Source organism: Artemia sp. Qi Xiang Cuo, chromosome 10, assembly GCF_049724085.1.
Source record: "Artemia sp. Qi Xiang Cuo chromosome 10, ASM4972408v1, whole genome shotgun sequence".
Classification (NCBI taxonomy): Eukaryota; Metazoa; Arthropoda; class Branchiopoda; order Anostraca; family Artemiidae; genus Artemia; species Artemia sp. Qi Xiang Cuo.
In genome coordinates, this window is record NC_142803.1 from 14594960 (window position 1) to 14606858 (window position 11899).

An 11899-nucleotide genomic window follows, 5' to 3' on the forward strand; every position below is an offset into this window, starting at 1 on the left:
GACTTGGCTGAAAGTTATGACTTTTTTCTTAGATAAATTTCTTAGCTTTTCATAGGAGTATTGTCTGAAATTAAGCGGGTACTCGATGTAAAGGAATATGTTTTTTTGGAGTGGGATCTAGTATGTATACAGCAGTGTGAGAGTCAATAGAACAGTGTTGGTGAATTGCCTCAAGAAAGTGTGAGTACATTATAGAGTTATCATGGATTGAATGCTGACAAAGACGAATATCTAAGTTACGAAACAAGCACTAGTAGAGAAATCATTGGAAATGTATGTTTGCGATGTCATGAAGATGAGAAATTAAATTTCTTGGGAGTACCGAAAAAGTTCAAGTCTTGTAAAGGTGGCTATGCCTTGTCTTGTAAAAGAAAAACATCTCCAGAGAAACTGTTGCTCTAGGATAATGCAAGCCTAAAAAAACAGTTAATGTCAAGGGCAAGCTTTTTGCTTATGCTTCTAGTAGTAGGTTACTGGTTGACAAATCGTACCATCATCTTTTGGATGTTAGCATTCAAAAGAAGTTAAGAAAAAGACAGGCTTATTGCTGTTGCAGTGTCATAATTCATATTTTATCTACATATCGGAACTGTTACCATTGTATAAATAATAAATTAACAGACAATGAAATCGCAAGTGAAATAAAAAGGACAGTGGCAGATAATACTTCTAATGAATATAATGAAGAATGGGTGAAAAGCAAATTGCATGCGAACATTAATGGTGATAATGGTAGTGTACCAATAGACACACTCATTGAATCAAATAATAGCAATAATAAAACGCTGAATGAGCTTATAGATAAAACCGTAATAAAATTATAATAATAATAATAATAATTTATTTATGACCCACATATGAACATTATAAATGACACTGCGGAGTAATGGAAAATATAAAAAAAAAAATAACAACATCATTACAAAATCAAACAACAACAAAAAAATACAAATTAACCGATATCACGATGAAAAAAACAAACTAAGGGTTCAGTGACAGAAGCAACATTACTAGTATTCATAATCATATTAGAAGTCACACAGGCCAGTCACGTGCAAGCATCAATGACACCATAACGGGAAACAATATTTCTTTTTTTAAAACGGCCGGGTAAATACATCAGATATTTACAATATCTAAAGTAACCACTTCTAAGTCTCCGTAAATCTTTTTTCCTCAGTAATTGGTGGCATCCAGATAGAAAATCTACTCCTGGAGAGCAAAAACTATTATAAAGCCGATCTAGACCCTTACGGCTATAAAGCCATCTATTTGGAGATATCTTACCATATGACACACGAATATTTTCTAATGCATTAGTAACCAACTTGGAGCAAGTTTCGGAAATGGACGGGCAAAACGATATACCAAGCCACTTAACTTTATCCAAACAGGGTAATGAAATCGAACCAAGGTTTAATGGAGATACAGAAATGCTACTATTAAAGCACATAAACTCACACTTTCCCATATTAACAGATAAGCCAATATCACTAAGGAGATAAGACAGCGTACGGAAGTTCTGAGCCAGGGCTCGACGAGAAAAACTAACTAAAAGGACATCGTCGGCGTATGTAATATAACTTACACCAAGTTCACGAAAAAATACAGTAGGAGGTAGATGTTATAAACAAGTAGCGAGGACACATTTAAATATATAAGGAGATAAGACTCCTCCCTGTCTGACGCCTTTCCTAACAGCTACCGAATCAGAAGTATTTGACAGCCACTTAATACGCACATAAGAATTATCATACCAATATCGCAATGTAGAAATAACTGAATAATTGACTCCAGAACAAGCAAGGGAATGCAAGGCCTGGGCGTGAACAACATTATCAAAAGCCCCGGAAATGTCTACTGTGCAGCAATACAATAAACGCTTCTGGGCAAAAGCTTCCTTTAACTATCGGTTGAGCACATGATGCGCCTGGGGGCATCCAACCCTTCTTCTAAATCCTAGTTGAAAAGACGAAAAATTGCACTTAGAAGTTATTTCAGGCAAAAGGACATACTCAAAAATCTTACTCATAAAGCAAGATACAGTAATCGGTCTATAGTTTGAGCATGAATCTGGATCTTTACCGTGTTTAAGTATAGGCGTTACACTACCGGAAATAAAACTATCAGGAACCAGAGATTGAGCTATACAAATCTGGAATAATAACTGCAGGTGGTTCAACAATAATGGGCAATCATAAGCAAAATTCCTAAAGCAGAGGCCATCACAATTAGGAGAATCTGATCTTTTTACTTTCTTTAGCGCCCAATTTAAATCACTCATACCTATCGCAGGGACTCTATATTGACAAACAGATACTGGCAGGACTGAACTAAGTAGATTAGAAAAATGTTTCTGAACACACTGATTAAATACGGAAAATATGTCAATATAATGTCGCACAAAATTCATAAGGTTTAATTCCGACTAAGGTGGGGGAGAACACTTACTGCTATTGATAACACTATTCCAAGTCATTTTACTATTTGGAGCGTCCCACGCGTTAAGCCTTGCATTACGTAAACAAGATTTGTATTCTTTCTTCGCTTTTTGCTTGACTGTAAACACAGCACCGGTGGAGGGTCGATCGCAAGCGTTCCACAATCGCAACCAAAACTTTGCGCGGTTCTTTACTTTTTTCACTTCCGGATGTATATTCTACAGGGGCTTGTGAGACCCAGAACGCACGTGCTCAATCGGAACTGCAACTTTTGTGGCCGACTTTAGACATGCCACAATATGGTAATAATACGAATTTAGGTCTTCCTTAGAATCAGGGCACTTTATTAAAGTCTGGAGCAAGTGAAACGGGACTTTAGTAGTTGAGAGTAGAGTGCATAAAGTAGTAATATACATCTCAACGTTTATTCGATTCCAATTGGGCTTTTGACACCATTTTGAATGGGTGCCCTTAAAGTGGACTTGAACATCGGGAGGCTCAATTAGGCACGAAATAGGGAGATGGTCATCATTGATTTTATCTTCATCAACAAACACCTCGGATTTAATTAGACCGGACTTAGACACAATAATATGGTCGAGGTTGGATTTAACGGAGCCTCGATTATGAATGTAAGTATAAGCCAGGTTCTTAGCAGCGACATGATAGACACTTGGCAGAGCATCTAGCAGGAGTTCACATCGATCAGATGAGGTCAGTATGTCAGTATTCATATCCTCGGCTAAGATCCAATCAACATTCTTATCTGCAAATTTTATGAAAAGAGATTTCAGTTTATGGCAAGCTTTAGCAAAAGCAGTAAATGACTGGGTATTTCGATGATTGCATGGGATATACACATTTACAAAAGCCATTTTATTACACTGGATTGCTAGAATATTAGCATCAGAATAAATTTGCAGAGGAGTATTTGAAAGTTCATGCCGTGTTAAAAGATATGCAAAATGTCATTTTGTTTTGTCTCAATCAATTCATCAGTAAGCTAAGTAAATGCCTTGGGATCACGACCCATAAGTCTCATACAATAATCAAAATCTGGAGACTCTTGCTTTATAATATCATCAATAACAGTCTAAATTGCCTCTTGATGCTGCAGATTATAAACTAACTATTCCTCAAAAAGGTTCTTATCTGTTATAGCACCTGTGTTAAGTTCTTCATCTAAGTGGAACCTGTTTCTCTGACTAATTCTAATGAAATATCACAAAAGATGATGAAAATATAAAATTTTAGAAACAAACTTAGGCTATATCTTTGCACAATAGGGGGGTGGGTGTAAATTAGCCTATAGCGGGTCTGCATGCAAAATTTGTTAGTTACAATTACTCTGCATATTATGAAATAAGAATTGTTTTCCAACTTCACACTCTCGAATTACTTTACCCCCACCCGCACCCTAACGTACAAATATATAGCCGTAATTATATATTTTCCACCTATTTTGTCACTTCTCTGTGTTTTGTCTGACCCTAAGCTGAAAGAAAATAACGAAGAAACCGGGTCTAAAGTGCGTCATTGGATGAAGAACATTTACCTAGGCGCTATAACAGACAATTACCCTCAAAAATATTCATTTACGTCGAGTGCCGACTTGATGATCACCTGTTGGTTCTCTAAACTGACATGAGGAAGAATAAACGAGCGATAACCTACCAAAATTTCTATCAAAAATTTTCATGACATAAAAATATTTTTATTTTCAAAAGTTGTAATAATGGTATAACTTGTACATTTGACTATTTTTTTTTTGAATGGTGATCCCACTCATTGTCCTCAAATTACTTAAGGATAACATTCAACCCATCTTGCAGTCTAGGTATTTGCATTATATACATTTTTCCACCAACTTTAATATGCTCAATGATTTCACATATCTACAAAACCTTTCATCCCAATCAAGAGTTAGCCAACAACCCCTTTCAATTTCTACTGCAATGTTGGTGACTCTTGTCATCGCGTCACTGCTAACCACACTATCAGTATCCAATAGTGTAAAACCACTCATTTTCAATAGTAAAATATATTTTCAAATAAAACTTGAAGAAAATTTATAAGAACACTCTTATCGCTCAGAGTTTTCTTCTGTACTGTTATAAATACATCTAAAATTCAACCTTAAATCAATTCACTCATTCCTTAACGGTAATCAATATATTCTAGTGGAACTATTCCATGTGTGTCTGGTTGGATTGACTCTATTTTCCACCTATCTGGCCGGTCGTAGTAATAAAGAAACTTTGAGCGGGCTATTAAGATAAATGCAGGAAATGCCTTACTGTGAGGTGTTACTAATACTAATTCAATTGCATCCTCTACCAGGCCAATCGTAGCAAAAGGAGAACTTTTATATCCTACTAAAATAACTGCCGGAAATGCCTCCATCGTTAAACTACTAAGGAAAAAATGTGTAGCGGCTATGGCTGCCACTGGGCCATAGGAGGCTTTACAACTGAGCTGGTCGATCGTAGTAAAAGGGGAACTTTTAGAGCCTACTAAAACCATTGCTGGAAATTCCTCCCCCGTTAAACTACAAAATAAGAAAAGAGTACTTGGCTATGGGTGCCAATGGACCATAGGATACTTTGATACTGAGCTATCGCTCCTTTGAAGGACAAGTGCTGATAAAACATAAGTAGTATCATTAAGTTTGTTATTTAATGTTTCTTTTCGAAGAATTTGATCGCTTTATTGACGATGCCATCCTCATCCCCATCGGTTCCATATTTAGTCCTAATGACGTAATTCTTCGTTGAAATTTGTCTCATAATGTGTAATATAGAAGGTAGCTATTTTCTTGACTCGATAATACCCATCAATTTGAACCTGAGGTGTTTTCGTTTTTCAAGTAATACTTTTTTCCCATCTTATGAAATCGGTGAGAACACCCAATAACATTTTTCACTTCTTCAAATTTTTCAAATTGGCGTCCTTTCATGTTTATTTTGATCTATAGTATATTCGATGCTATTGTGTCTGAGTTTGCATCTTTGCTGGTAACTTGAAAAAGTTTCTGAATTATTTTGAGGTCTTTTCCTGTTGTTGTTTACTCTCTAAAGATATATTTCTTGTCAAGTAGTGTTTGTATGACCTTCTCCAATTATTAGAATAAGCCATTTTCCCTGGGTGTTTTCACCAGTGTCATTTTTTTTCTCTGGAAGATTGGCCCGTCATCTTTTGTATCAATTTTCTATAACGCCATTTTCGATTTCTTATCGTTAAGAAGCGTACTGGGAACTAGCAGAAGAGGGGAAGGAACGTCCCGCAAACGACGTATTGTACGCGCCGGTATTAAGTTACCCGTAAATTGCGAGGGACAGTTGATGGGGCCCTTACACTTCCCTTGTTCCTAGGTTCCTTCATTCTGTATGTATTCAGCATTCGGTGCTGATGGCGTGGACCGCTGGAATGCTCGTTTATTGTCCTGTTCTGAATTTTGTCCAAAACAGTATCGAAAAAGGCTTTTCTCCAGATATTATGAAGAAGCATATGTCTGAATTTTTCACGCTTGCCCAGGTTTCTGAAGCAAGGAGGCAAACCTTCCAGTTTTGCCATTCTGGGGATATTCAGCCTAAGAGAGTGGGTAAAAATGCGATTATTAATAGTGTCTCTGAAATTATCGATACTATCGCAAAGTATAATGCTGATGATGTTGGTCTGCCAATCTTTGTTATCCGCCGCCCTAGTGAAGTACCACTCATTCCTGCCGTTGCTTTTTGGGCGTTGAGTTGCCGTGTAAACTACTGTTTGTCCGAGCTACGACTCTTTGTCTGAGTGTGTGATAACTCTCCTGCCTGGAACAATTGGATGTCCTCCGTCGTTAATGCAAGAGTGTACTGTCTCTTCAAAACCGTTCTATGCAGTTATTCTATAAAACTCGCCTACTGACCTCAAAGATCCTATTGAGCGCAAAAAAAGACCCTTGATACCCTGGATGGTCACGATGGTATCGTAAGTGTGAGATCTGATCCTTTCAAGAAAAGGTGGGTAGTCCATACCCGAGATAAAGCCTCAGCCGGCTCTCTCGCCGCCGCTGCAGCTAGTCAGCTAAATATAACCACTCATGTTCTTAATCAAAAAGTGCTTGGTATTGTGAGTAACATCCCTGCTTACTAGTATGATTCCCGGTTTCGTTAAGGCAACTAAAATTGGAAGTTCCGGATCCTTCCACCTTGAATTTCTAGACGATGCTGCCTTAAATAAAGCTATAAACGGGGGTTTGTGTTTGGGATGCGAGATTTTTAAAATTAGACGTTTTCAGAAGTTACCTCCTAGATGTTACCGTCGTCAATCGCCGAACCACATTGTCGGAAATTTCCATCTCACATCAACTAATCAAAAGTGTTCACGGTGCACTGCTGTACATTCTAACACACGTGATAATCCTTGTACTGAAAGCCCGAATTGCGCTAACTGCGGGAGAAATCATGTATCCTTTAGTCTCAGATGCCCAGTGTTAAAAAACGGTCTGAATAAGGATAGAAAATGATTGCTAGTGGCAATAGATTTCGCTTTGTTTCAACTAATATTAACGGAGCCAAAGAAAAAGATCTTCTTATTGATGAGCTTCTTGATTATGATATAATTTTCCTACAGGAACATTTTCTAACTAAAGCCAAATACAGATGCTCTTAAACGGTCGCCCACCCACCACACGTTTGCACTTGAAGCGAAAAAAAAGCGCGCGGTCGACCCTCTGGGGGCCTTGCAAATTTGTTCGCATCGGTAAGAAACCTGAGCTTATTTCTTCTGATCATAATTTACTGGCAATAAAATACGGTAATATGGTCCTAAAATTTCTTCCCTATCTGTCTTCGCGGGTTCTTGTGAGTGACTCAGGACACTTTTGCTAAGAGTGACCAATCAGGGACTAAATTGGATTGTGGCTGGTGATATTAATGCCAATCTTCTGTCCCAATCTGAAAAAAGTCACCTGTTTTTCGATGTTTTGCCTAGTGGCTATCAGTTAGTCAATAAAGACAAACAGTTTACCTACATTCTTAACCGTGATGGTTCTAAATCAAACCTTGATCATATTATAGTTTCAAGTGTATCTATTGTGGTTTCTCTTGTCATTGTTTTGGATGATAAAATTGTCTATGATCACTTGCCTTTAACTGGTGAAATTGAGTCGCTTGTTCTACTGGCTTATGACCGTTCTTGTAACCGTAATAAATGGTTTGATAATCCAAATTGGAAACGAGTAAATTCTGAAGTTTTTTTGTATGTTCTTTGCTCGTTATTATCAAGCCTGAAAGTGCCTTTTCACCTTTTACAAGACTCAGTATGGCCACCGACAGCTAAGATTAATTTCGATTGTTACTAATACCAGCTCATACCTTGATTTAGGTAAACTGCTTCCACTGCAGCTCCTGCTGGACATTTCAAATTTGATAACAGAGAACCCTTTTGGAATGTGTGCCCAGAAGTGAAAAAAGCTCAACAACGCGCGAAGTTTTGGCTTCACCTTTGGATTGCTTGTGATCGGCCCAAGTCTGGTCAAGTCTTTAAAATTAAGCAAAATTCGAAATGTAAGTTTAGATCTTCTTTGCGTCAAGCCCACCTGAATGGTTTGGATGGTCCCTTGGATCGAAAGTCTTGGTCTAATGTAATTAATAGCAGCAAGTGTGTGTGTGCTACCGTTTCGATTATCAAAATCAGTGATTTTGCTGCTCATTTTAATCCCATTTTTTCTACATTTAATCATTCTATCAAGTCCATGTTTTCTTCCTTATTGCATAATACTGTTCATTGAGTTCTTTGGCAAGTCCATATATTGTCAATATCTAGTGCTGATACCTATCGGGCTTTTAAGAGTGTTAAGATATCAAGTGCTCATGATATGGATGGTCTGTGTTACAATCATTTCACCATTAAGTGTCCATTATTGTTAACACACATTCAACTCCTATTCCTGACGTATTTAGCCCAGTCGTTAGTTCCAGATAGTTTTCTTTCGGGAATCGTAACATCGGTTTTGAAAAAGAGAAAGGACGTAGATCAGTGTTCCAGCTATCGACCAATTACATTGTCCTACTTCATAAGCAAGCTGTTCGAGTATGCCGTATTGCCTGAATTTTTGACTAAATGTGATTTTTTCTGATTATCAAGTTGGGTTCAGAGTCGGTTTTGGTTGTTCTAAATCCCATCATATGCTTGGTCAGTTGCTAGTCTCAGAAAAAATGCAAAAAAAGCCACTTTATTTTTGCTCGGTTGATATCTCGGGCACTTTTGACAACGTTGTACATTCGCAAGTGCTTCACTGCTTAGTTAAAGCAGGAGTTAATTCTTCCGTAGTAAAAGTTCTTCATTATTGGTATTTCAATTCGTTGGTTTGCTTAAAATTGATGTCTGAAATATCAGAGCCTATCTCAGTAAAGAAGGAAGTCAGGCAAGGTGGTGTGCTGTCTCCATACATTTTTAAAACTGTGCTTGCGGAATGTTTGCGAATGCTGTCTCCTACTGTGTTTTTAGAAAATACTGCTGACAGTCACATTGCCTATGCTGATGATGTTCTGGCAGTGCTATTGTGCTGCGAATGATAAAGTTCAAACATGCATACATTTCTCAATAACATACAATATGTAAACAATGAAGGAATTGCCTAAGTTACGGCTCTTGCCCTGGGGACAGTGGGAAGGTTGGCATCCCCAAAGACATAATTTCTTAACCTTTCAACAATACTGAACAAAACAGCCCTTTTAAAATTTTGATCGGATGTGTTTTTGGGAATGATCAACTTCGGGGGGGGGGGGCGAGGGCTGCTTGCCTTCTATTCACTTTTGACACATAAAAAGGGTACTTGAACTTCCAACTTCCAATCAAATGAGTCCCATTCGACCCGAAGTCTATACAACCAACCGTTCCATTAAAACCTTATATGCCCTGGGGCTTAAGATACAACCCTTCCCCCTCGGCTCTTTAGGGTTGTGTCCACCCTGAAGGAATTATTATATGCTCTTTGGAGTATTGTGAACAAAATGACTACCTCACAAGTTCGATTGGACGCCTTTAGGGGAAAAAAGTGTCAGCCTAGTTTCTCCCTATCACTTTTGCCTGTTAACACGGAACTAGAACTTTATATCTCCAATCAAAAAAGTCTCCTCTAAAGTTCACACTACTACCCTTCCATTAAAACCTTATATACCCCTCTGATTTCTAATCCAGTGAGCCCCTTCGAAGTTTTACGACAACCCTTTCAATAAAAACCTTATATGCTCCCAGGGCAAAGCTTAAAACCCTTTCCTTGGGAACTGTGGGGAGTGTAATCCTCAAAGATATAATAACTGGACCTTCCGACTCTGCTGAATAAAATGACTACCTAAAAATTTTCATTGGATTTATTTTTTACAAATGATGGGCGTGTGGTTCTGGTTGCTCTCCAATCGTTTTTGGCTATTAAAAAGGACAATAGAACTTACAATTTCCAATCGAATGAGCCCCTTTCAAAGTTTCTACGACAACTCCTTCTATACGCAGTGTCCTGTTCTAAAAAAAATTAATGATAATTATACTCTGTACCCACATCGCTCTTTACTTAGGCAGGCCTTTTGCGCTGCCTATGATTAGTTGATTATTCCCTGCGTTTGCAACAACTTGTCATAAACGTACATTCTAACAATGTAAAATGTAATTTTGTTATAATTGTTTATACGGTTAAAGGTCAAATCAAAAATTTTCATACTCCTGTGATTCTATGCTACTACTACTACTACTACCGTGACTATTTACGATTTTTACTGCATGCATTTCGGCCTACTTGTCACAGATGCACATCGTGACAATGTTGGGTATAATATTGTTTTTGTTGCTGTTACGCTTAAAGGTCATATGTAACATTTTCACACTAGTGGGATTAGTGCCAAAAATTGTCTGTCAAGCTATTCTCAAAGGAGGGGCAGCACGGCGATGTATTTTCAATCACCCTTAGATCCTTGTATTTTCAATTACTCTTGATCTGCATTGCTCTCCTGATCCTATATGTGGTAGTTTACTGATTTATTGCGATACAATGATCAATATAGCATAGGGTCAAAGTAAAAGCAGGTTCTCCCCAAATGGGGCGGGAGGATATAGTAAATAGATATTCAGGCGGCTTGGTGCTGCAGTCAGTTGGTAATTGGCCTAGTATACCTAGTAGTATTCCCTCTTTTTTCTTTCTTACCAGCTCCATCTCGCAATGTTTATGTCTTTTTTTCATTTTACTATACCAATTCTTTTATCATGGTTTGTAGGTCACAATTGGACTGATGCAACGCTGGATAATTTCATGTCTTGTCCATATAATTTGGCAATCAATCGGCAAACAAGGATGTTAGAAGACCTGAAATTAGTTGGGTGCTACAATCTGTCAGCCATGAGTAAGAGTCGAAGGGACAGAAAAATGCTAGGTAGTGCTAAACTCAACTTATCAAATATGTCATTCTTTGGCTTGACTGAGCAACAGGGAATGAGTCAATACATATTTAAAAGAATGTTTAGAATGAAACATTCTTGTCCCCAATGTCCCCTTTGAACAGCAGAAGGTGACGTTTAGCAGCGAAACTTTAAACCTGATTACCGAAAAGCAAAAGAAAATGGTGATGGAATTAAATCATCTTGACGATGAATTGTATGAATATGCTTTAAAATTATTCAATTACCGATTTTCAAAACTTAAGAGCCTTGATACAGGTTTTGAAGGTCATTATCAAACGTAGTTAGTTCTAATGGGCAAAATCAATTTATGGAGTCGAACTCACTTCATGATGAAGATGCACAAGCCTGATTCATCTCTGTTCCAATAGAAAAAGAGAGAAACAAGTATACATTAAAAAAATACAAAAGAGCCATTTTTATAGCCAGATTCAGTAAAAATTAAAAAAAAATCTCTCTCTTTCTCTCTCTCACTCACACTTTATATATTCATTGCTTCTTTTCGTTTTAGTGATTACTGAAAGATATTACATTTGTGATAGTACGATGATATTTAAAATCGCAACTTTACTATATTATTTATTAATAAAGCGTTTTTGACCGAGCTGAAAATTTTACTCTAAGATAGGAATAAAGCGTTCTAATCTTAGGATCGAGGTTTTACATTTACGCTTGCACAGATTTCTTGCTCGGTTTTAGCCTATAAAGAAATTTTCATTTCACTCGAAAATTTGCATAAATTCAGTATTACTTGGATTCAACTGGGAGAAATGAAGTTACGATTGCTTACGCACGAGAGAATAAAGTAGTTTACAGATCCTATATAGTCACGCCTGTGTGCAAAAGAAGGGGAAGAGGACACTCCCTCATAAGACTGGTTCCATATACCTCTCACGCCTGGAGCAGTTTAAAAAGATTACCTAAAAACTGTTTTTGGGCTTCGAATATATTTGCTATTAGACTTCTTTGCACTTTGAATTGGTTTTAATTTGTTTGCATAAGATATTATATTATATTTGTTGATG

The 11899-nt window shown here is 37.4% G+C and overlaps 1 pseudogene across 1 annotated transcript in view; it reads left to right on the plus strand.

Moving 5' to 3' along the window:
• Nucleotides 1-11158, plus strand: part of LOC148947501 (heparan-sulfate 6-O-sulfotransferase 2-like) — a 142353-nt pseudogene extending 131195 nt beyond the window's left edge. The window contains exon 7 of the transcript XR_016142366.1: nucleotides 10694-11158. The product of XR_016142366.1 is annotated as a heparan-sulfate 6-O-sulfotransferase 2-like (transcript). The remainder of the gene's footprint in view (nucleotides 1-10693) is intronic.
• The last annotated feature ends 741 nt before the right edge of the window (nucleotides 11159-11899 follow it).